The sequence below is a fragment of the Pinus tabuliformis genome, chromosome X (assembly GCF_031772625.1).
Source record: "Pinus tabuliformis cultivar Carrire ecotype Pingquan chromosome X, CPIR1, whole genome shotgun sequence".
NCBI lineage: Eukaryota > Viridiplantae > Streptophyta > Pinopsida > Pinales > Pinaceae > Pinus > Pinus tabuliformis.
Window position 1 is genome coordinate 285,764,179 of NC_142308.1, and position 25,655 is coordinate 285,789,833.

General features: G+C 37.7%; 1 pseudogene; it reads right to left on the reverse strand.

Moving 5' to 3' along the window:
• Positions 1 to 18,353: 18,353 nt before the first annotated feature.
• On the reverse strand, positions 18,354 to 25,120 carry LOC149139519 (glutamate receptor 3.3-like; annotated as a pseudogene).
• Positions 25,121 to 25,655: the final 535 nt, after the last annotated feature.

Sequence of the window (25,655 nt, forward strand, 5' to 3'; positions counted from 1 at the left end):
ATGATCTCCAAGAATATGGCCTATGTGCCTCTGATTGTTTTAAGTGTAACTATCAAAGGAATCCCATGCTTCTATGTGAGAGACGCAAAACCATTATGCATTCGATTATATGCAGTAATGGTACTAATCATCTTCTTGCCAAGACGTATGTAGTTTTGGTGGTAGAGTATCAACTGAGCTCTATCCATCTCTGTGGGAATCCTACCTTTCTTCTCTATATGTTCTAGAGTATCTGGATACTTGACAACCTACTCCTGAAGATGATCAACTACTCTATTTATTGTTCTCAGGTGTTTTACCACTTCCTGTGCCTTCTCCTATCTAATAATGTGAGGAGAGACCACTTTCTATAGAAAAAGCATCTTATCATATAATCACGCCATGGTGTCATCCATTGGCCCCAATTCTTCCTACATGGTTGACTGTCATTCAGTGGCGTTGAAGCTTTGTGATAAAAACCGTTAATTTTCTGCCGCAATATGTTCTTCTTGTTGCTTCATCAGAATAAGTTCTCTTCTCAGGCTAGCATTTTCATTCAATAAGTACTTAGAATTATCCCGTGTCACTATAGCAATGCAACATTTTCCGCCATGACTACCATAGGATTCCTTCTGGTGTTAGAGGTTATCACTTCTCTGTAGCAACTGAGACTAGATTTTGAGGATCATTAGGAAAGTGTCTATGCCTCTGATGCATGATCCTTTATTGAAGTTGATCGAACATTACACTGCATACATTCATGACTCTGTTTGTTGGTGGAGGTGTGATTCCTATCTCTCTAACTGGAAGATCACCACCTATGAGAGGTTGTTCTTCTAGAGTATCTTGTTCTTCCTCCATTGGCTGGATGGTATCCTCTTCCTCGAACTGGTACTCTTCCAACTCTTGAGTCAAATTTTCTTCTTCCAATATTTTTGTTGCATCTTCCTCCTAGGACTTCCTCTATTGTTCTTCTTTTATCCTTCTCCTTTCTTCTTCTTCTTCTTGTTGCTTATGCAGCAATTCATCCTACTTCCTATTCTCCTCTTCTTCATCTTCTTATCTCTTCTCTTGACTTTCCTAAATAGATCATGTGTTTGAAGTATTATCTTTCCATTTTTGTTGCTCTCACCTTCTGAATCAAATTTGATCCTTTTATTAGGAGCTAGCATCATTACTTGATGGGTTATATGTTCCCCCACTTGTACCTCCAAGTCTTGAGTTGGTGGGTTATGGCATGAATTTGTCTCTATCCTTGGATGTCCTTTCATGTTTGTGTTGTACCAGTTCTTTATCATCTCATATTCTATAATGGCCATCGATGAGTACCCTGTATTGTGATCGATCCTTTCGCAATGTTTCATGACCACTCACTTGGGATCATATCCATGAAAATATTTGGTGGTGAAGTGAAGGTGCTCAAGCTCTTGTATCTCTGTTGTAGTCACTTTCTATCTCTTTAACTCATATAATCCAATACTCAATGGAAATATAGGCCAAGGGGATTTCTTCCTCGTATGGAGTATTCCTCAATAGAAAGATAGGAAAATTTGTTACTTCTTGCATGACCACTTTGTTGATCACAGATCACGGCATAAGATGAGGGGATATATGATAAATGAAACATTTAATGTATGTACCCTTAGGAGCTATAAACCAGTCTACGATATCTCAAAGTTACTCCTTTACTTGATCAGTCATGCAAGGAGGACTGATCTCGAATTTCATATGAATGATGCAAAGAAGTGCTCAGCCAATTTGTCATACACGCCTTTGAAGCTTAATTCTGATAACAATCTACAATGGAGGTATAATAGGAACTTATCCTTGGGTTTCCTATTCCATTTCATTGCTGGGAACACATACGATGCACAAATTCCATCTAATAGGAATGCATACATGTAGAATTCCGGTGCCTGGTTTGCCCTTAAAGATGCTTTTTCCTGCCCCATTTTCCACTAAAACTCAAATGATAATATATCTGCCCAATTGAAAACTTGGTCATGTGTCACCACTATATTGAGCTTATATATCCAATTCTCTTCAAACAACTCAACATTCTTTCACCCATACAACTTAAAATACATGGCTATCAAATACTAATATACATCTTTGAAAACCTTTATTGGATAGACTGCAGATGGGTGATGGTGAAACTTGGTAGGTTCTCAACACCATGATTTGATAACATCACTTGTGTCGAGGTCGGCCCATCTTGTGTAAAATCTAATCATTTTCATACTCAGTGGGCTTAATCATTTTATAATATGTATGCATATCTTTACCATAATAGGTGGAAGGTTGATAGGTGCTTTTACTGTGAAGCGCAAGGTGAGATTCATCCATATGTGTAATGATCCATTCAATCACCTTTTTTCATGGCATGACCATGAATCTTGATGTGATTTGATGCATCGTAGACTTCTTGATGTTGATGTATGCATGCACATCCTTTAAGTCCTCAGAAAACCTTTCCTGCATTAATGTGTTGTATATCTTGCTCCATGTGACCTGCATAGTCTTATGAATAAAGCACTACGTGTTTGCATAAATAGGAAAGTTTGGCTTTGTCACTTCGACAAGTTCATCAGTTCATGATTCTAAGGTTTCTTTTTAGGTCACTTTTTGAATCGACATGACACCAATAGATGATGACAGAGTGATAATACTTGTAGCATAAACATGTGTTTGGGGCAACACACTCATAATTACAATATTAGCTTAAAGCAGTCTACTTGTGCAGAAAATAATTGTAAATCATGTACAAAGAGACATCACATGTGATTGGAGATGAAATTTCTGAACGAAAACACAAAATAACTTTCATGCATGAGAAAATAGGCATCCAAACTAGGAGGGCACACTTTCAAAACATGAAGATATGTACAGGGTCATTTAGGCCTTTGTAGTGCAGTCATGCCCTTAAGCAAGTGGAGAAAACCATCTAAGGCACACTATCATACTTTGAAGGGTTGAATGGATGATATTTTTTTTATTCAGGCCTTCATCATGTGCTCAAAGAGAGAAATAGGGCACACTATTGCACTCCGAAGGGATGAAGGAATGGGTTGACAAGTTTGTGAGCCTTCACAATGCGTTTGTGAGCTCAAGGATAAGGGGGTTCATTTTCACATGCCAAAGGGCTGAAGGAAAATTCTTCATGCTTTTATGGTGTGCTGATGCACTCACGGGAGGGTTTGGTTCTTTGTCGTGAAGAAGTGCACTCCTGAGGAAAACATGGTCATTAGGGCATAGTTTTTGAGACTAATCGGGCTTTGAGCTCAAGAAGTGTGATATGCATATTGGAAGCTCAAAAACAAGTTCAAACAACAATATTTGATGATCAGAATGAGTAGAAGATGTATCTACAAGGTTGTATAGATACTATTACATTCATGGTGGAATATGAAAGGTTTGAACAATGTGAAGTGTTTCTGCATGTGATAGTAGATTAACACTTGTAGCATAAATATTGAACATAAACATAAGTAGTTGAAATGAAAAATCAAGAAATGGCGGCAAGAAAAGCAAGAATAAAAGTGAAATATTCAAAGGAAATGAGAGGATTCAACATGCAAAACTTACTTGCAACACTGGTTGATGAAGAGTCTCTAGATTTCTAGTTGTGCACCCAACTGAGATGGAATGATTATGTAAAACTATTATTTACTAAGTTGATTTAAGGAAGTTAACATGAAAAATTGATTCATGCATGAAAACCACTCTTCAATGAGTGAAAATATTAGGTAAGAGGAGTTAAGTAGGGATCCCATTTTCTAGGATTGCGCTCACATGCAACAAGTTTCTCATGCATGCACCAAGGAAAAGTGCATGTCTTTAACACGAAGGTTTGTGCTCTAGCAGGGTACACTTGCTTAGCATGAATGAGTGCACTCATGGAGTGCACATTTATTGATATCAAGATCATACTCTTGAAGTCTTGTCATCGAGTTTGCACATCTTTCACCTAGCTCTTGTTGAACAAGCAATGCTCTGACTGTTGGGTGTGGCAGAAAGATTATGCAATGATTTTTAGCAGTTAGGGTCTGAAATGTTTCACCCCCTTGTATACATCATATGATTGTTTATCCATAGTGGGATAGTTGAGCTCGAGTCCTTGCATGCTTGCACTCATGAAGGAGATGGGAAGTTTTTTGTTCAACTCATCCTTTTATGTGAGCACTGCAGCAAGTGAATTGTCGGAAGAGAATGTATACAACAAGAAATATTACTGAAATATGGGATGTACAGTGCAGGTGCATCTTCTTGATACTGGCAAACACATCCTTTTCCTTATTTCCCTAGCTATAGACTGCATCCTTCTTGATCATATCTTGGATAGGTTTGACAATCTGTGCATAATCTGAGATGAACTTCTGGAGGAAGTTTATCTTTCCCAAGAAGGATGCATATCTTTCTTATTGACTGGGTGAGGAATCTACGTGATAGTCTAAACTTAGTTTGAATCAACCTTTATCCAACTCTAAGCGATCATATGCTCAACGAGGTTACCCTCAAACACTGCAAATATTCTCTTATTGGGATTCAAGGATATCTCATACTTTCGACATCGCTCGAATATATTCTTGAGATGGTATGGGTGGTCTAACCGTTTTCTTGAAAAGATTGTCACGTCGCCAAGGTAGACCACCATGCTTTGTCCGATGAGCCCATGAAAGGCGATGTCCATAGCGTGTTGGAAGGTTGCGCCTGGGTTCACAAGCCCAGATGGCATTCTTCTGTAAGAGAATGTACCCTACTTGGTACAAAAAGTAGTTTTGATTATGTCAAGTTCTGCTACCAGAACCTGGTTATATCAAGAAAATTTGTCAAAGAGAGAAAACATTTCAGCTCCAGATACTGTGTGCAAGATATGATCCATAGATGGCACAATGTAGCTACCTTTGTTCGAGGCCTTGTTAAGATTGCAAAAATTGATGCACAAGTGGATCTCCCTGGACTTCTTTCTTACAGGAACTAAATTCGAAACCTTGGTAGAATGACGAATCTTGTATATGATCCGTGCATCCAAAAACTTGGTCAATTCTTTCTGTATGAGGGGTTCAAGTGAGAGATGGACTTTTTTGAGTTTTTGCTGAAATGGCTTGACCCCTTCTTTGATTGGAATGACGAGTTGGATTATTTTTGTGTCATATGTTTTCAAATCATCGTATGTCTGGGAGAATATATCACGTTACTACCTAAATAGGCAGACAAAGGCTTACTGCTCCTCTGGCATGCAACAAGTACCAAGATTTACAAACTTCAGATTTTTCTATTCCCATGTTGACCTGTTCGTGCATCAATGTGAAACTATGGGTTTTGGTATTCTTGGGCCCTTTGAAGTGGTTGTGAAAATCATAGAGTTTTTCAAGTGGCACTACACCCTTGGGGATGGGGTTTCCTTTACTGTCATTGGGTGTGTCTTGTAGAGACTGCTCATGTATGTTTTCATCTATGGCTATGTCTTTGAAAATGTCAACATTGGCCATAAAGTGTAGCATATTCTCATCATCATCAAAAGTGTGAAAATTAGTTATGCTGTCAGGGATGGATGGCTTATACAAAATCTCAATAGTAAATGTATCCCTAAGCGGTGTCATCCTAGCAGTTGCATTTTCTAGAGCATCTGCAGCTGCATTGCACATTCTTGCTACAAATATGATATTAAATGTTTGAAAATTAGAAATAAGCCACCATACCTCTTACTCATAACCCTTAAGAGGAGGTGAGACACAATGTATGGTGTTATGTACCTTCTATACCACAATCCTTGAATCATCTACCGCTTTAAGCATAGTTACATTGAGGTTGAGGACGTTTTGCAAACCTAAGATGAGTGCTTCATATTTAGCAATGTTCTTTGTGCACTCGAACTCCAAGCAACTTGAGTCTAAATGCTTTCTTTTCCTTGGGTCAATCAAAATACACCCAACTCTAGAGTCATCTTATGTCTTTGATCCATCAAAATAGAAGGTCCATAAACCATCTGTACAGGGACCGCTTGTCACGCTGGTACTACTTACACTACTGCTACTAATGTTACTACAAGTTTCATTTTCATGAGTGGGGCAAGGAAGGAGACCCAACTGTGTATCTAGTGGTGTAGGGCATGGTTGTGCAAAATAGTACCCCAGCTGTGTTTCCAAAAATTAATTGCCGAACAAAATTTATGCAAAATCCAACAGTTCATTATGACCATCGAAGGGAGTAACATTGTGCTTCATATACCTCTCGGACAACACTCAAATCTAGTTACTTCTACCCTGATATGGAAGCCATAAATGTGACCAGTTTGTAGCACAATATTCTTGAAACTTTCTGGACCAGTCTATACTTAGCATTAAGGTATGTCCACTATCCCAATGTTGATGCAATGGTGAACCCGTCCGTCAGAAGATAACCAGATGATCACATATCGGAGTTAAATAATGGATACTACACATGTTAGATCAAGTTGGATGATCTCTACGGTTGTGCTGCTCCATTATGCATTGATCCTTTTAAAAATGAAGAGTAGGATGACATTGACTGATGCGCCAGAGTCAACCAAACAGTTGTGGACACTGAAGTTGAAAATTTCGAAAAATAACAAAAATGGTGGGAAACGTGAGTTTTCTTCTTCTCTGTGAAGCACGTTGAGCATAGATGCGAGTGATCCGAAAGAATTACTTAATCCCTTACTGAAAGAGGCAGCATTGTCTGTGGAGGTTTGGTCCATTTCGTGCAACAAAATATCCCATTGACCCGTGAGTTTGGTTAGTTTGTATAGAGATATGTTCGCATGGGTCTTCTTCATCTCTTCGACAATATTGTAGTCCAAAGCGAGAAGACTCACTGAGCTATATGGGGGAAGACTTGTGTTTGTGTTTTCTGGTGGAGTGTTCTGAAGTGAGCTGCTCATGGACATATCTTTTGTTGGATTTATCCTCTTGGACATGTTTTGTGTTTTCTGTGTTTAGGGTATTGATGGGTCAACTTTTTTTAACATTTTCTTGAATTTCTCTTTCGGTACATTAATTACAGTAGGAGACTCCTGACTTCTTAATTTATATCAACCATTTTTTTTTGGGGCCTCCTTCTCGGTGGTTTTCTTATTCTGGGAAACATTTATAAATTGATACATGTTGACCACATGCCCAGAACTGGGAGCTTCATAAAATGCATCATCCTCTTCATCTTCTGGATGAACCTGGTCACTGGCATTAAGATGATCATTCATTCTTGAGGCCACAAAGCCCACAAGTGGGCTCTAATCTATACAGGTCTTCTCTGAGTGTCGCGTTTGGTGGAAATCACAAAAGTTACCCTTACCAAGTTTTTTCGCTTGGAACACAACATTTGAACTCTACGCAAATTTAGCTGGGTGACTGCTGCTGCTACCTGATGTCCCACTCTTTTTGCACATAAAATCAGAATGTCTACTGCTCATTGTTGTCTCATTTGTCCATTTCTTAAGTTCTTCTACTTCAGTTGTCAAGTACTTAAGGAGACGACTAAGGGTCTCAATTTCACTTGTTTATTTTTCCTTCACCTTACTCACAATAGCCTAAGACTTCCTACCCGCATCTTTGGAATCCTTTGTTAATTCATTATCCATAATGAGTCCAATCATGCACAGGTCCTTCTCTACATCTATTGCCTCTTGGAAATTTTTGTATAGTGTTGGTTTCGCAGCTCACTTGACGAACTGCGCAATAGCGGTCGACAGTGCAAATATGTAGTAGTCGATTGTGATGGAGTCATGACATTTAGTATCTGCAGTGAATTTATTCAGGATATGGTTAAACCTCTTGTTTAAGTCTTTCACTTTCTCATTCGGCTCCATCTTAAGACTACCCAACTATTTCAACAACATGGCAGGGGTTTTTTCATCAAAAAGAAATTTCAACGAAAAATCTTTTGAACATCCCCGAGTTCTGAATGGAGTTGATAAGAAGGTTGTGGTACCATATAGTTGCTCTGGCATCCAAGGTACATGGAAACAATCTACATGCCACATCATCATAATGTACTTGGAGTGTTTGTAGACTTAGGTAGAATGTGTCTAGACGGTCTTCTACCTTCAATGCTCTATCAGGGTCATATTGCCTTGGCATCTTGTGCAAGGCACCGTGGAGTGCCAATGGGCCCTGGGTCATCCATTCCAAATTTTGATTGGCCATGTCTTATTCTTGTTCATACTCATCCTCTTCTTCTGAATCAGATGGTTCAACCTTTGAATATGTTGATTTATCTCTGCCTCCACCTCCTTCACTGCCTTCCCCTCCGCTACCTCCGACAGAACCTAAGTCCATGAGTGTGTTGTTAACTTCTTCTACTAGTAAGAAAACATGTGGTTCCTCTTTGTTCTCAACAACTTCAACCAACTCCTCAAGAGTGGCGAGGATTACTTCTTCAAAATATGAGACTACCACTCCAGTGGGGGTAGTATTTTTCTTCCTCTGCGAAGAGGGAACGTTATCTACTCCTAGGATCAATCCAATAGCTTTGGAAAACTAACGGGTGCTGGGATAGACTGAGCAAAGGTGATGATATGAGATTTCTTGTTCGCGTTTGGGAGGTGAGGAGTAACCAAGTTCAGAGTTGCGTATGGGAGAGAGGGACATCATGTTACTGCCTTGACCAGATGATATATGTGTGGGGTTGAGAGGACATTTAGCCATAAACAACTAGTGGCCCTCCTTCTAGCACCAAAAATGTTGATGGTGTTGGACCCGCCAACTTTAAGGGGATCTCCTTGGTATGAAGTCCCAACTAGACCTAACACCATTTGGTATAGCAGTCCCATCCAGTATGATGGCCCGGTTTCCATTATCTTAGATATTTTCCTTAGCTCTTATTTATCATCACATGAGAGTGTTATGCTTGTAACTTTAAGAAAGTGAGGTGAGTGTGCCTAGTGAATTTGTAATGTAACTTTGTGCTCGGGTTCTCTTATTGCCAAAAGGGGAAGATAGAGTGAGCCTCTTAATGAGAGGGAATACCCCAAGGGGGTATAACAGACGCTTTTGACTCTTCTACTCTCCTCATGACTATTTGACTTCCTACGACTTTTCGATTTTACAAGACTTTCAATTTTGAGATGTGGGTCTCTTGGACTTCCACTTTACATCACATTGATTACAACAACAATGGCCCATAGTAGTGATGTGGCCAAGACAACTCATGACACAACTGGACATGACACTATTGATATGTATTTCTTGATTGTGGTGTCCATGTTGAGTTGTTGTGCTTCTGTGTGATTATATGATCTTGGTGTAACATGTGTTCACCTACACATGGAACATTTTTCGGCGTCTTCGGTGGTCTTAGTCTTTTCTTGATGGTGCATGTGTAGGTGTCCCTTTCACTCGCTTGATCGATGTGCTTCATGTGTTTGTTCGACCACAAGAAAGTATTTTAGCATGTGCCTATCTTCCATCTCATTCATCGTCACATCATGTTTCATTGATGTACATGTTCCTACAAACACTCATGACCATACAACATCAAAACCAAAAATATCCTAGTCTACCATGATGCATTGTTTTCCATTTTGGTGCAGGTAATCAGGAGAGGGACAAAGCACTAAGACTGCAGGAGCATAGTACAGGTCGGGATGCGGGGTTCCAGAGCACTGTCAGGAGATATTGTGTAGATGTCACTAGGAGACAGAATTTCACAATCCAAGATAGCAGTGACCGCTGCAGGGTAAAACCCAGCTCAGAGGCAGAACTGTGCAGTTTTCGGGAGGAAGGCCAGGTAGGGTGTCGAGAGTTGTTTGGCCAATCTATGTTGTTTTTTATGGGAGCAGTGGGAAAGTCACCTAGCTGGGATCTGCGAAATTTCTCTGGGGAGGAAAGTGCGGGAAAAAAGATGCACTGGCAGAAAAATATGTGCATTTTTTGAGAGGAGCACAAAGTCGAGTTGCAGGAGATGCTGGTCAAAATTACGCAATCGTGAGAGAGAGTTCGGGCATGGACAGTTCTGCACAGTTTTTGAGCTAATTACAAAGTCAGGAAAAAGGGTGAGATAGGAAAGCTCTGCACAATTCCTGAGTTGTTTGCAGAGCGGGTAAGAAGTGATGGATGTCGGGACAACTCTTCGCAATTCCTAGGCTATTTGTAGAGAGGCCAAGAAGGGTTGGTTGGACATCTCTACACATTTTATGAGCGGGTTGCAGAATAGGAAGGATGGGAATGACAGGACAGATTTGCGCAATTTTGGAGCTCAATACAGCCTGAGGTCACAGCTTAAGTTCTTTCTCTAGTTAACTAGTGGGAGGCTTCACGGGAGATCTTGCGGGAAGAAAAAAGTGGATCGGCTTCTAGGAAAACTTCTATGCGGTTTTGGGAGTGAGTCAGCTGGCTCATTTCCAGAATCTCAGAGAGAAGGTTTCTCGGAGGTTAGTTTCAAGCTCTGCATAGTTCTAGGCACTAGTGCAAGGTCACTGAGATCGAGTCTCATTGATAGAGGGTTGTCTAGTTGACAAATTTTCAGGAAAAATGACTAAGTGTGAAAGTAGTTGTACTCATGTAGACACGACAATGTGATCACACACTTACCACGACTTGATGACACGACACCTCAAACCAATAAGACAACATGTGCTCAGTGAGACTCACTCAAAGGTTAAGAGTGACAAGTGTGGCAGTTGGAATATGTCTTCGAACGACTATGATGACACTTGCGTGACAGTATTTGAAACTTATTGTGTGAGTGTGACTGATGTCGATAGGTGAAAAAACATTATACACACCAAAACAGACCTTCAAAATGCCAAAAAAAACTCACAAATATGACATAGCGATCAACATGCCAAAAGACGATTGGTGGTCGATCAAGTGAAGAGGGTGTGAAAACGCAACAAGAGCTCATGGGATGAGCTCGAGTGTTTGTGACCATCAAGTTAAAGACCAAGGAAGGCTCTGAAATTTGGATGCAGGTCAAATTTCGGAGGGTGTTGTAGCCTCTACAATAGGATCCTAAAAAAATAAAAGCTATGAGGGCATGGACAATCACAAAAAAATTGAATAAAATCTAAGGATTATTAGGATTGATAAGGTATCACCACAAATTTGTCTAGAATTATGGTAAAACAGTAGCACCTCTAAAAACATTAGTCAAGAAATAAGAATTTTCGTGGATTAAAGAAGAAACCAAAGCATTTGAAGAACTTAAAGAGGTTGTGTACAACTCCCATATTGGTTACACCTAACTTCACAAGATATTAATTAGTGTGTCTAATGCCTCATGCTATGGGATTCATGTAGTTTTGATGTAAGAAGGAATGTCCCTTGCCTTTGAAAGTGGAAACCTTAAAGGAAAGAATGAACTTATACCCATCTATGAAAAATAAATGTTGTCCATATTACATCTAGTTAAGAAATAGCATCCATACCTAATAGGAAGACACTTTAGAGTAAAAAAATCTCACGATAGTCTAGAATACATCGTAGATCACAAGATATCTTCTGAAGAGTGATGAAAAAATGTTTCGTTATGACTTTGAAATTATCTACGAAAAGGGAAAACAAAATATTATGGAATATGCACTATTAGGGAAAGAAGAAGACAAAAATGGTTTATTATGTGCTATTTCCATTCCACAATCTGACTAGATGGAAGAAGCCATGGTAGAATGGAAGTATGATGAGAAGATATGCAATATCATTAAAAAAATATAAGAGGACCCTGATGTAGTTGAAAAAATTACATGGAAAATGATTTTTTATGTGTCAATATTTCTTATACTCATGTAAGAATTCTAAACTCAAACAAAAGGTCCAATTTGAATTACACACTTATCCTATAGGAGGACATTCAGTGTTCTTTAAGACATACCATATGATAAAGAAATAATTTTTTTCAGGAAGGTATTAAAGAAGATGTGCAAATTTGTGTCAAAATGCATGTATGCCAACAAAATAAGGGAGAGATTATCAAGATCCTTGGGCCCTTTCAACCATTAGCCATACCAAGCTAGTTTTGGGAACAAGCTCCAATGGATTTTATTACAGGTTTACTCAAATCTAAAGGAAAGAGTGTCATTATATTAGTTGTATATTGAATGACAAAGTATGTCCAATTCCACTCTCTTTCTCATCCTTTTAAAACAAGAAATGTGGCAAAATTATTCATAGAAATAAACTAAAATCTACACAAAATACCAAATATTATTGCAACGATGGAGATCCAATTTTCACTAGACATTTTCACACTGAATTATCTTCTTGTTTGGGTACTCAATCGGCTCACAAATCATCTTATCATCCTCAATCTGATGGGTAAATTGAGATTTTGAATAGATGTTTAGAACAATATCTACACTGCTTTGCATCTAATAAATAAACACAATGGGTTAAATGGTTTCCCTCGAAGAATGGTGGTAAAACACATCCTTTGATACTTCATCAAAAATATCACCATTTGTGGCAATTTATTGACATCATCCTCTATTCATCACATAACCCTTGAAAGTGACCATAAAGGCTCAAGTAATATAGGACCACACACAACACGGATAAGATGTTCTCAAGCTATCAAATGACAACTTGGTTATGGCACAAAAAGCAAGTAGATAAACATCACAATGAAAGGAAATTTGAAGTGGAGGATTGCATATTTGTGAGACCACAACTATATAAACATATGCCCCTCAAGAAACAAAGGAAGGACAATAAATTATCTCTAAGTTATTATGTCCCCTATAAGGTGTCGAAAAGGATTAAAAGTATGGATTACAAATTGATGTCTCCCCCATTTTCATGTGTACATCTGGTCTTCCATGTTTCTTGCTTAAAAAGGTAATTGGTGATAAGATCCCAATCCAAACTATTCTACAGGAGATTAATGAAGAATGGAAATAATATTAGAACCAGAAACAATTTGGGAAACAAGGACTAGGCAACTGACAAATCAAGCAATTAATAAGTACCTCATTAAATCAAGGAACCTACCAATGGAAGAAGTGACATGGGAAGATGCATTGTTCATGCAAAAATACCCAAAGATAGTCAAGTGTTGAGGACAACACTTTGTTGAAGGGGAGAAGCATGTCAAGCTTTGTACAAACCCCATGTTTAAGCAACAAAACTTCTTATTAAGCCCTAGATATTGAGTGATTACATTTCTATTGTAATTATGTTATGTAGGCTGGAATAACTCATGGTACCAATTTATTATAATTATACAAATTATATTTCAATATATATATAATAATAATAATAAGGAGACCTAGTCTTAGGATCATTAAATATTATCTTGTTCATTGTACTTATTGTAAAGGAGGTTTCCTCCTCGAAGTGAATTGTAATTATTGGATTCCTATCACTTTTAAGGCAAACATCATAACATGTAACTTGAACATAGAAGAAATGTGTGATAAATAGAACTATACCCACTCCACACCTGGGTGGATTCTCATGAGCTATGTTATCGAATAATCCCTATGGAACACCTAGAGTGAATGGAGGAATTAATATATGAGTTCAACATATATGCACTTTAAAAACATCTAACAGATTCTTAACCACAGAGATTCACTTTCACATGGAGATCCTTAATCTGTAAATAGGCATTGTTACAATACCATGGTCCAAGACCATGGCTTTTCAATGCCCCATGCCCCAAAAAAACATATGACAATTATTTTAATTAATGAATTTAATTAAAAGGAAAAAAAAGACATAAGTAATTTGGAAATAAATGTCATCTTTTGATTTCTGTATACTACTAAAAATACTCTAGAATATTTTATGTAGATTAAATCTTTACCATCTACCTAGTAATTATTGATAATTAAATTAAAATTATAGAAGTCCTATTCCAATAAAAGCATGCCTATACAAATCATCATCATTAGTATTATTATTATTAGATCTATTTTTTAATAAAGTCTATGATTTGGATTTCTTTTCCATTATTATTAATCCAATGTGATTATTAATTTTTTATTAAAATGCTATTTTTTATAATTTAACTTATACATTCTTATTTATATAATAAAATGAATAGAAATATTCCAATAGAATTATATATATATATATATAGGGCTTAGTAATAACTCTAAAATTAAATTATTAATAATTTTTTAAATATTATGATATTACAACACTCCATATATATATATATATATATATATATATATATATATATATATATATATATATATATATTTAATTAAATTTATTAAAAATATGATTTTAATATGATAATAAGTCATTTTAAATTGGAGTCATATTTCGGACCGCTGAAAAAAATCAATGGAGCTAGGGTTTACTCTGTGCAAGAACGATTTCCTGGGTGCGGCCGCCTTGCCCCTGCCTGCTGTCGGCCTGTGGGGCTGCCATGGAGGCCATGAATCTTGGCGGCAATGGGGGTCTCTTTACCACATGAATGCATCGTTAACGAGTAATCTACCTGGCGCACATGGGCTCTCGGCGTTTTGCCCTCACCGGATGCCCTGTTCCTTGTTGAAACAGACGGGTTTGGGGGCACAAAGGAGGCAGTGGGTATCTCGCCTCATCTGGAATCATGCACAGGAACCCGAACTAGGGAACCATATTCCCATATGCGCTCCAAGGCCTGAATGGGGGCTTTTGCTCGCTCAAGGTACACAGCAGGGGGCTGCGACGGGAACGCCCGGCGGTTATTCGAGCCCGGGGATGGTCGCTGGACGGACTCCCTCTCTATTCGTCTCACTTGCAGTCATGGGCATTGATGCTATCCATCTGTTGATTGCTGAGAACCTCGCAGATACAGAGGAGGTGATTTTTAGTATTCTTTTGAACCAGATTAGATATAGGAATAACATGAAGCAACAGTCCTGCACATTGAACTGGGCATTGGAGGCTTGGCTGCAAAATCTCTTGCATAACAATAACTGTTCAGTGCGGCCCTTGGCGGTTCATGCCCTTTCCTTTGACGCGCACCCTAGGGGCCACGAGCGTGAGGAAGACATCCGAGCCCAGGCTATTCATGATACCGATTTAGAGCTATACTCTGTACCGACAACCTGGAACTCATCTGGTCAGCGAAACCCCAGCAAAGTAGTAAGGGGACGGCCCACAGCGGCTACTTCTGCGTTGAGAGCAGAGACTGGGAATAATACAAATGAGGCGCATAAAAACAGGGGAGATAAGGGAATGACACAGATCACATATAACCCTCAGAAGCTCACCCACAAGGCGGCTGAATGCTACCAGGAAGAAAACAGGATTCAAATATTTATAAAATCTACTGGGGAAGGCCATCGATGCATGCGACTTCGTATGGACACAACCATACAAGAGCTTAAGAAAGAAATACAGCAATAGCTTGGAATACCATTGAATCAACAGAACCTGATCTGCGCTGGACGATGTCTACAGGACCAGCATACTATTCAGGAATATGGGATCAGTCAAGATACAACCATATTTATCAACCTAAGGTTGCGTGGTGGAAGCAAGGGCTCTGGGTCAAAGCCGCCAGCTTCATTCCGTGACGCAGTCAAGGGCCAAGAAAAAATGCAGAACAAACCAGAGACACTAACAGAGCTACCGGGACCATATATAGTGGATCAAAAACTGGAATCCCCAAGGCTCCAAGTTTCAATGCCAGAGGTAACAGCTCTACACTCTACCCTCACTAAAACTGCTATAATATGTAGATTCAATGGATTCTGGCCAAAATCAGATGCATTACATCAGTGGATTTATTCCAATTGGACTACAGAATGCGATATACATCTATGCTCAAAAGGCTTCTTCATTGTTAGCTTCCATACAGAAGAAGAAAGGGATAGTATCATTACTGATGGGCCTTGGTTTTGGGGTAATGCTGGTCTTTTTGTTACCCCTTGGTTCGCTGATTTTGATGCAAACACTATGAAAATCACAACTATGCCGGTATGGGTGCGGCTTCATAATCTCCCACTACATTTTTGGCATCACTTAGCTTTAGCAGCCATTGGGAATACCTTAGGGAAATTCATAAAAATGGATGAGGACAGATTAAGCAGAGGTATCTTCTCCTTCGCCAGAATCTGCATCGAAGTGGATATGAGTCAGGGGCTGCCTGAACATATCACACTGAATTTCAACAACTCTCAGCGGATTCAGCCCCTAGATTATGAAAATACCGCTTTCAGATGTCGTGGCTGTAGGCAAACAGGACACCTACATTTTGACTGCCCTCTGGTTAAAAAGAATTCCAAAGGAAACAAGAACAGGAAAAAAAAGCCCAATGGATGGCAACACACGGAACCGCTGGAAGAAGAGGACATACATTCAGAACAGGCAGTCAACCTAGAGGAATCGGACACAAATATGGAACAGCAGGCTACACATCAGGATATCTCCCCTGACCCCCACCCGGAACCGCCCATATTTCAACCTCAGCAATATCCACAGCTGGATGTAGGGGGCATAAAAAGAACTCATGGTTCGGAAGGCTCTGAATCCGACAAGGAATCACCAGTGAACAATCTGGAATCCACGCGGGCTCTCATTGTTCCCTCCCCGGACACTCAAGGTTGGCGTAGAGTAGAGAAGAAAAAGGGCCGCAAAGATTAGGATTGCGGCATTTTGTAATTATTTACTTTTTATTTGTTTTTGTCCTTCTCATGGACGGCAATTTGCATATGCTCCTAGCATCTACAACATGTAATTTTCTTCATTATATGAATAAAATTACGCACTCTATTTTCCCCGGAAAAAAAGTCATTTTAAATTGAAAAAAAAAAATAAAAATAAACTAATCAATAAAAATGAAAATAATAGAAAAAAGTGTAAAAAATAAAAAAAAAAAAAAATAAATAAAATAAAACTAAAACCAAAATATTAATAACTAATAGAAATAGAAGAAGTTACTAAATAGCTCATAATAAAATATCAAGTAATCACTTTACAAATAAATAGATTTAAATAATAATAAAAAATAACAACATTCCCGGAGCTAGACAATTAGTGAATCATAGACATATCCGGGTCAATGACCATATGGTAGATATACCAAGTTACCCTTGCAAACCTCAAGATGTGATTACTATAAGAGATCAACAAAGATTGAGAGCTATCATTAAGAAGAATATAGATCTGTTCCAAAGGGATAAATTGCCAGGTCATTTGACTTTTCATTCCTTACAATATAAAGGATTCATCAATCAAATAATAGATAGTAAATGGATCAATTTGAAGATTAATGAATTGCTGGTTGTAGAGTATTATTCCCGTAAAGCTTGAATCTAGAATGAAATGAAAGAGAAGGGTGGATTGGTTGCTGGACATCTGGAAATTATGTTCTTCTCCCTTCTTTTTTCCTTCCCCGAAGGAGACATTTAATAATCCTTACTTAGGTTACTTGTTATCTGCGATACCTTTTTTTTATTGCTTCTTAAAATAGTTAAATTCCCAATATTACACTATCAAAAAATTATAGGTTCTATAAAATTTTTGATAAAAACAAATGAAAACTAAATATAATTTTTTTAATAAAATTGTAATGTAAAATCATTTAAATAGTCTTTAATTTTTTTTTTAAAACAAGTTTCAGATAAAAGCCGCTCCAAAAATAGGTTAAAAAGCACCAAAAAAGTCACTCACTAATGCTTTAAGGACTTACGCTGCGTTATAGGTCACACAGTGATGGACTTAGTTACAATTGGTTAACGAGTCGAGTTGATAATGTACAGAATCTAGTTCAATCCAATCGTGAATCTTCATGGTTGCAAACACTTACATGTGAGATAACTTTCCGTACATAAACACATATGGTAATGGCAATTTTTAAATGGATAAATTTTAGTCAAACTTCGTCACCAGTAGCAACCACCATGACTTATTCAGGTCCAATGGCTGATGGGTGATAACTGCTATCGCTCTGGGAAGTGGTAAAGTCAATGTCCATTTCCATCTAGATTTATCATATTAATGAGGCCACTTCAACCATGTAAACTAATTGTTCAATACTCTATGGTTAAAATGATGTTCAGTTTCAAAAACTAAATTTTGATATTCATCTCTTGCTATAGAGAAAGAAATCAGGAGCTCTGTTGATAAAGCAAAGCATCGTGCTCAAGTGTCATAACAGCGAATCTAAAGTGATTCCATTCCATCTCTTAGCTATGAAGGTAGTCTATTCTTACAGATAGTGACTTATGCTTCGGTATTATACAAAAAAATATTGACACTGTTTCCTGCCTCTGTATGGAACAAATTCGTAAGATGATAGATCCAAGAACTCAATTCAGGGCATTAAAAAACTATGCATATCACTTGAATAAAGCAAGATAAATGGCATGACACAACGCAGACGGCAGATCTTAAGGCTATATGCCGGGAAAAAAAAAAGAAGGTTTTTTTGTTTAAAAAAGGCTATACAGAAAAGTTGGGGAAAGTCTAGGCATTTTACGGTTCGTTTGGTGGTATGTACTCTGTTATCTGATCAAGTGATGAAACTGATGACAATTGAGCAGTTGACTTTTCATTTGCGCCGGCCTGGAAAGCGTGCTGGTCCTGGAACTCGGGCCTACAGAATGCACTGTTGCCTACGCTAACTTCTGATACTCTTGGCTTTGGACCTGAGGTTGAACTCTCCTTCTGGTCAACGTACTCTATGAACAATTGCACTGCCCTTGACAAACTCTTTGAAGCTTTGCTACTTGATGGATCATCCATTTCGCTGTTATTGTTAGCTTCAACATTAAGATCCCTCCTGTAATCGCAGAGAAGCAGGGAAAAGAATATGATCAGAGCTGTCAATGACGCAGTTCCAGTAATCAAGTAGAGTCCCCAGAAACTGTCTATGCTTAACCTATCGGTATGCACTTTTGCTCCCGAGTCTGTGCATGCAGTGATATTGAACCACTTGTCTTGAATCTCTTGCATTTCTTTGTCCTCTGAGAGAGACAGAACAGCTCGAGAAATGTCGGAGACCAGCGGAGAGCCTTTGGAAAATGCCTGTGCAGAAGTCCTAATAGTGAGATACTAGCCACTGAAAATTTGAAATGCATTGTAGTTTATAAACATAATAAAGGATTTCAAGGAACTTACGAAACCCAAGCCCCCAGTCTTGTAGATTGGTCCAACCGTCGTATATCCGCACTGTGAAGCTAGAAAAACGCGGATATAAGGAATCTCGTCGAAAATAGCTGAAACGCCTCCATTATTTGGGCCCTTGGAGAGAGCATAGCCAGCTTCCTCTGGTGTTGAATATGTTCTAAGATTTTCCTTGGCTATGCCAAACTCCTTGTGCAGGTAATCAGCTACAAAAGAACCAGTCTGATACCCTACAGGTACTCCACTGTCACGGAGAGTCTCAACATTTTTAACAGTGGGATTCGATTTTTGCACTGTGAGCATAGACGTTAAACTGGCCGTATAGCTGGATGTCAAAATGAGAACTACAAATAGCCAGATCGTAAGCACCAATCTAGACAAACTGCTCACTAAATTCTCCCCTGTAGTACAATACATAAGGAGGCAAAATATCATATAAAACCATGCAAATGGTAACATTCTGTTTTCTCATTTTTCGAACGAGAAGAGAAAACAAGCCTTTCAAGTCAAAGAAGAATCACTTACTGTGTGTGGTAAACAGTGTCGAGAACAAAAACCTGTGACAGCAGAGCAAATAAAAAAGTGATAACGACAGGTTATTGGGCTCTAACACCACGAAAACGAAATAAAACTGCGTAAAATACATAACTGCTGGAAGAAAAATACCATAATAGAGTCATCAATTGGTCTCTGGGTCTTCCTCTGAACTCCGGATTTTCCCTATGCTCTAGAAGCCATATCACAAATCCTGTGAATATGAATAATGCTCCTGTTGTGCACCACATGCCCACAGTAAAAGGCTGGATGAACGTCCAAACATTATTTGCTTCACCTGCCTTGATAGGTACGACCATCACTACACCCGATTCCGTAAATGGTTGTGTGAAATCTACATATTTACTTCTATTTGATAAAATTGTAGTATCCGCGACAACTGCATCAAAATTCTGCCAAGCAAATTTGAAAAAACCGTTTGGCATTTCTTTCTAATAAGAAGAATTAAAACTCGAATTCAAAGTTTTATGGGACGTACCTTCAGATAGACTTGAAAGACAAGTTCATCATAGGAATTTACATGGTAGGGAATGAGGTCATATGGCAATGCATAGTCCAATCGACTCAGAACCGCGTCAAAAACGTCTCTACAGAAACCAGTGACTTTGCTTTGGCCGCTGCCACTGTCAAATGCTATTGTGACAAATTGGTTAAACTCATGTTGTATGGGAACTGCAATTTTCAACCTCTTACCAGTCGTTGGTTGTACCCAACCACGAGGCACTTCTGTTGATCCACCGGGCCAAATGACGGTTGCAAGTTTGTCGATAGTATTATTCTGGCCAGATGGTGATGCTGAGGGATGTTGTTTGGAAAGCTGAGTTTCGTTGCTCCAATACCCAATAACATGGTAGCTTTTACCCACCACATTAGCTATCTCATAAGTGGAACCCATAATTTCTCCATCCTGGACCTGAACATCCCCACTTAAACTGCAAAAATTTGTCTCCAGGAGATTCTGCAATAACTGTGGTCCTTCCTGAAACACCTTAAGCTTTGTGAAATCAGTTGTATCTTCAACGCCGAATGGAGAGATCGAGGACTTCAGGAAATTAAAGCTAATGTTTCCTAAATTCCGGATAGCCAGAGCTATCATCCACAACGCATCGTATGCAAATAAACCGTAGGGATTAAACCAAATCTTTTCTTCATCGGGGTTTTCATCTCTAAATCGGCGTCTAAAACTTCTACGGAATTCTTCAAGTCTGTTGGAATTCCGGATATACGTTTTGACTCCGAGGAGACCTTGCATAGACACCATGGTAGAATCATTTAACAGAACATCCCAAAGGCTGGTAAATTCATCTGTGGTTATCCAGACATAACCACTATCCATCATCCCTATTTTATGGGCTTCTGTAAAGAGTTTTAAACAGAGATCAGATTGCATATGAACTACAAAAACTCTTGATTGCATTGTCATTAATTTGTTTAACTCCTCTCCTATGGTTTGCTGGTCCGCAGTATTGGATATTGCCGATCTATATTTTAATTCTGACCCAACACTCCTAAGCGCGTCACTTAATGAAGAAACCGCACCGCCACCAAATTCGTCGTCGGAGTAAACAGCTGTAACTCCTCTCCAGCCATAGGCCTGAACCAGGGCTGCAATGGGGTGCATCTGTAAGGCATCACTCCGTGCCATACGAACGAAATATGGAAATCTGTGGTTGGAGACTAAGGGACTAGTTACAGAAAAGGAAACAACTGGGACTTGGGCTGCATATCCCAAATGTAATGTGAACTCTGCAACCTCGGGCTGTTGTGGCCCAATTATCGCTACCACTTCTCTCTCGAACAGATCAAGAGCTGAATTTCCAAAAAACATATACTAATAATAATTAGTATAATATAGAATTTTTTTAATATAACTATTAGTTATTTTAGATAGATATATCATTTATTGTTAAAGAGAAAACAAGGTAAGCTAAGTAGGGACTAAAATATAAAATAAATACTAATAAATATGGTAGGAGAGTGGAAATATATAATTACTAATAAAGATGTAAGATGTGATTAAATACTGATGTGATTAATTTGAATGATATGCTTATTACATTATGGATTATAAAAGTCTAAGATTTAGCATCAATAAAGATGTTATGAGAGAGCGATGAGGTTTAGATATATAGAAAAATATAAGGAAAATTAGCTATTACTAAAGATAGAGGAGATGTTAAGTTAGAAAAGGTTATTAATGGTTGAGAGTGATAGGATTTAGATATATAGAAAAAACAAAGAAAAATAGCCATTAAGAAAGATAGATGAGGGGTTGAGTTTAAAAAGGTTATTAATAGTTGAATTTAAAGATGGTTAATTAATTAAATAAAAGTTGGAATTTAAATTAAATAAGGAATGAGAGTCCTAAGGGGCAGGTTAATTATTGATTGAAGTAATGCAGGTCTTGAGAAAATTGAGAGATCTAAGATTAAAATAGCCCCAATCATGACTAGATTTACTGAGAGTAAAGAGTTAATAAAAGGAATAGACAACGAGACTTAATAATAGAAGACATATAAGTGTTATTAATAAAAGGAATAGAAAAGGGTTAAAAATAATATAGATATAAAAGCTATAAGAAGGTTTAGGTTAAAAAGAAATTAAAAAACAAGAGCAAATCTTCCTTTCTAATTTTTTGAAAAAAATAGTAAAGAGTTAATGAAAAGCTTAAAGGAATAGAAGACAGGGAAGGAAGACTAGTGTCAAGAAGGAATAAGGCAAGGAAAAAAATAAAAAAATAAGAAAGATGGAAGAAAGAGGATTAACAAAGGCAATAGGGAAAGAACCCAAAAGAGGAGAAATAAATAAATTTATTGAATGGACCAACAAATTATTTTCGTTATTAAGGTGCTTTTTTGTTTTGACAACTTCTCTCATGTGTAAAGTGCTTTTCAGTTTTGACAACTTCACTCATGTGTAAGGTGTTTTTTAGTTTTGACAACTTCTTATTAAGGTGCTTTTTTGTTTTGACAACTTCTCTCATGTGTAAAGTGCTTTTCAGTTTTGACAACTTCACTATGTGTAAAGTGCTTTTCATTTTTGACAACTTCACTCATGTGTAAGGTATTTTTTAGTTTTGACAACTTCTGTCATGTGCGAGCTGAGTAATATGGAGTTGTGGCTAGAATTTTGGTTTGGTCAAACAATATCACGTGTTTAGAGTTATAATAATCTTCAATAATAAGAGATTTGGAGGTATTGTTATGACAAGTATTATTTGTCATTTGTGCATGTTTGATTTTCTACATGAATAAGGGATTTAGTAAACACTAGAATTAAGCATAGGGTTGAAATCATCTTTTACGATTCTAAAAAGGTGTTATTGTTTGGAGGGTTTAAAAATAGTTTTAATATTCTTTTTGGAAAAAATCTTAGGAATTTTGTAGTGGTTCCTTGGATATGGGGAAGGGTGAGGTAGGTTGAAGCCAGTGAAGAGGGACTCAAATTGCTTGAGTTAGCTTTAAGAGAGCGACTCAAATTGCTTGAGTTAGCTTTAAGAGGGTCATGGAAGTTTTTTGAATTTGAGCATAAGAGTACCCATTTTCCAACTTTGGTAAGATGATATTTCTCTTATTCTGTGAATTTAGGATTAAAAAGATACAAAGAAGAAAGTGAATTAACAAAGTGAATAGGGAAAGGACCCGAAAGAGGAGAAATAAATAAATTTATTGAATGGGCCAACGACTTATTAATTTCTAGACTCCCTGATGTTATAGATATTTTTCGCATCAAAACTATTAAGTTTTTCCCATTGAAATTATTAAGGCGCTTTTCCCTTTCCAGAAGGAAACTAGAATTGAGCATATGGTTGGAATCATCTTTGAGGGTTCTAAAAAGATGTTAGTGTATTGAGGGTTTAAAAATAATTTTAATATTCTTTTGCAAAGAATTTTAGAAATTTGGTAGTTGTTCCTTAGATATGGAGAAGGGTGAGGTAGGTTGAAGGTGGTGATGAGCTACTGGAACTGTGTGAGGTAGTGTTTAGGGACGGATGGAAAACTTTTTGAATTGGACTGTAACAATACTCATTTTCCCTAAAAGCTTTGGTAAGATGATATTTCTCTTCTTCTGTGAATTTAGACTAAAAAATGCAAAATTTCTGAGTTGCAAGAGTTTTAAGGAAAATAGATTTTTGAGTAAAGTGATGTTTTGAATAAGCATGAAGATATATATCAATCTGAGACATTTTTTTGTAAACTTAATATGTAAGAGTAACATTAGATTGCTAAGAAATGAGAACATGAGGACAATGACAAAATAGATAGAGTTATTTTCATGTATTTCCATCATAAACTTGATATGGGCAGAGATATTAAGGATTTTTAGGAAAAAGGTTAAGATGGGGTGATGTGAGGCTAAACCACAATTGTATCACCAACAAAGTGATACTAGTATTTAGATTTGTAAAAGAAGGATTTCATGTTATTCAAAATCCTCCATAAAATTGTTAGCAATGACTAAAGGTAAAAATGATCTCATATCCATACTTTCAATTTGTTCATAGCAAACATATATAAAAGTAAAGAAAGCAGAAAAAATACATAGTTTAATAAGGTTAAGGGTTTCATCATTTATAAGCTTAAAACAATGTTCAAAACCGGTAGGACAAGAATTTCTGTGAATAAGGAAACGGCATTGTAGCTATTCATAATGTCATTTTCATTAAGTTTGAAGTAGTGGGGATTAGGGATAAAATTATTCGGGTCATTTTCAAAATAAATGTTGAAGTTTATTAGCGAGGAAAAGTGTGAAAACATGAGTGAGGGCTTTTATAATACTAACCATAAGTCTAAGAGGGATGCAGATTTCATGGATTTTGGATTGTCCATACGTCTTAAATACGGGGTTTTAGAAAATAAGAAGGTTTTCCATGGATTTTGGATGGTCTATATTTGTTAAATTTGGACGATTTGGGAAATAAGAAGTTTTTTTTATCAAAAACCTAAAACCTCTTGAAATTTTGGAAAATAAGATGTCTTTGATAAGAACCCAAAACCTTAAACATTTCCCCTCATACACACACCCTGTATCCCAAAAAAATAAAAAAACAAACCCATAATATTATAAATTAAGCATACTCGTAAATTGACCGTGGGCAAGTTAAGCTATAAATATCCCCATCCAAAAATGGGTATTCAGTACCAACTGAGCGTCATTCATTCATTATAGCAATAGTGAATTCGAAAGACGAAACAAACTCACACACAAAGACGTGGTTTTCTATTTATATCAGGATGAAAAAGAGATTTCAACAGCAAATTACCAGCCGAAGCTCCCTGAATCGCGGCACCTTTTGTGTTACGGAATTCAACAACCATTTGAGAGCCGTTTAGTACCTGGTTGTCTCTATTAACGTCGTCAGCTGCCATTTCTATTGCGGTTTTCGCCACTTTTCCCACATATGAATTGGAGTTCAAAAGAACGCCTATATTCACGACGCGGTCTTTGCGGGATGCACTACACAAGTTCCCAGTATTGCAGAACAAAACGCAGATAGTCATCAACAGTGCCCCTGCCCGGACACCGACATGGAATTGAACTTCCATACCTCCACTAGACATTAATGTCTGGTTCTCTCATTTACATTCCAGTACGTTTATATATATATATATACTTTGGAATCCGATATATTCGGGTCGCTGGAGTTGTTTTTATTTAATCATTGACTTGCGTCGGAACAGAGAGGTCCACAACTGAACCATGACGAAATTAGGAAACGACGAAGGCAATGTCGAATTTGAACAGGGCATAATGCTCTCAATAGGTGTAATTTCTTTTTACTCGCTCTCGTAATCTCTGTTTGAAAGGAAAACGCATTTTCGACGAAAGCAGCTGATTTGATTAAAATTATAGTACTCACCAGAATTTTGAATCTTTGTTGAGAAGTTTTCATTTGACTATGATTTTTTCTGCTGAGTGTTGTGTATCAACGATTGTATCTTCACAACTGTCAAAATCTCCATTTCAAAATAAATATAGCCTCTCGACAGGTAGAGGCTGTGGGGAAATGCGACAGTTGTCAATGAAACGGCAGGTTGGCAATTTTTCTCCGTCTCGCTACGGTCAACCAGTTGCGCTTACTCGGATAATTTAGGT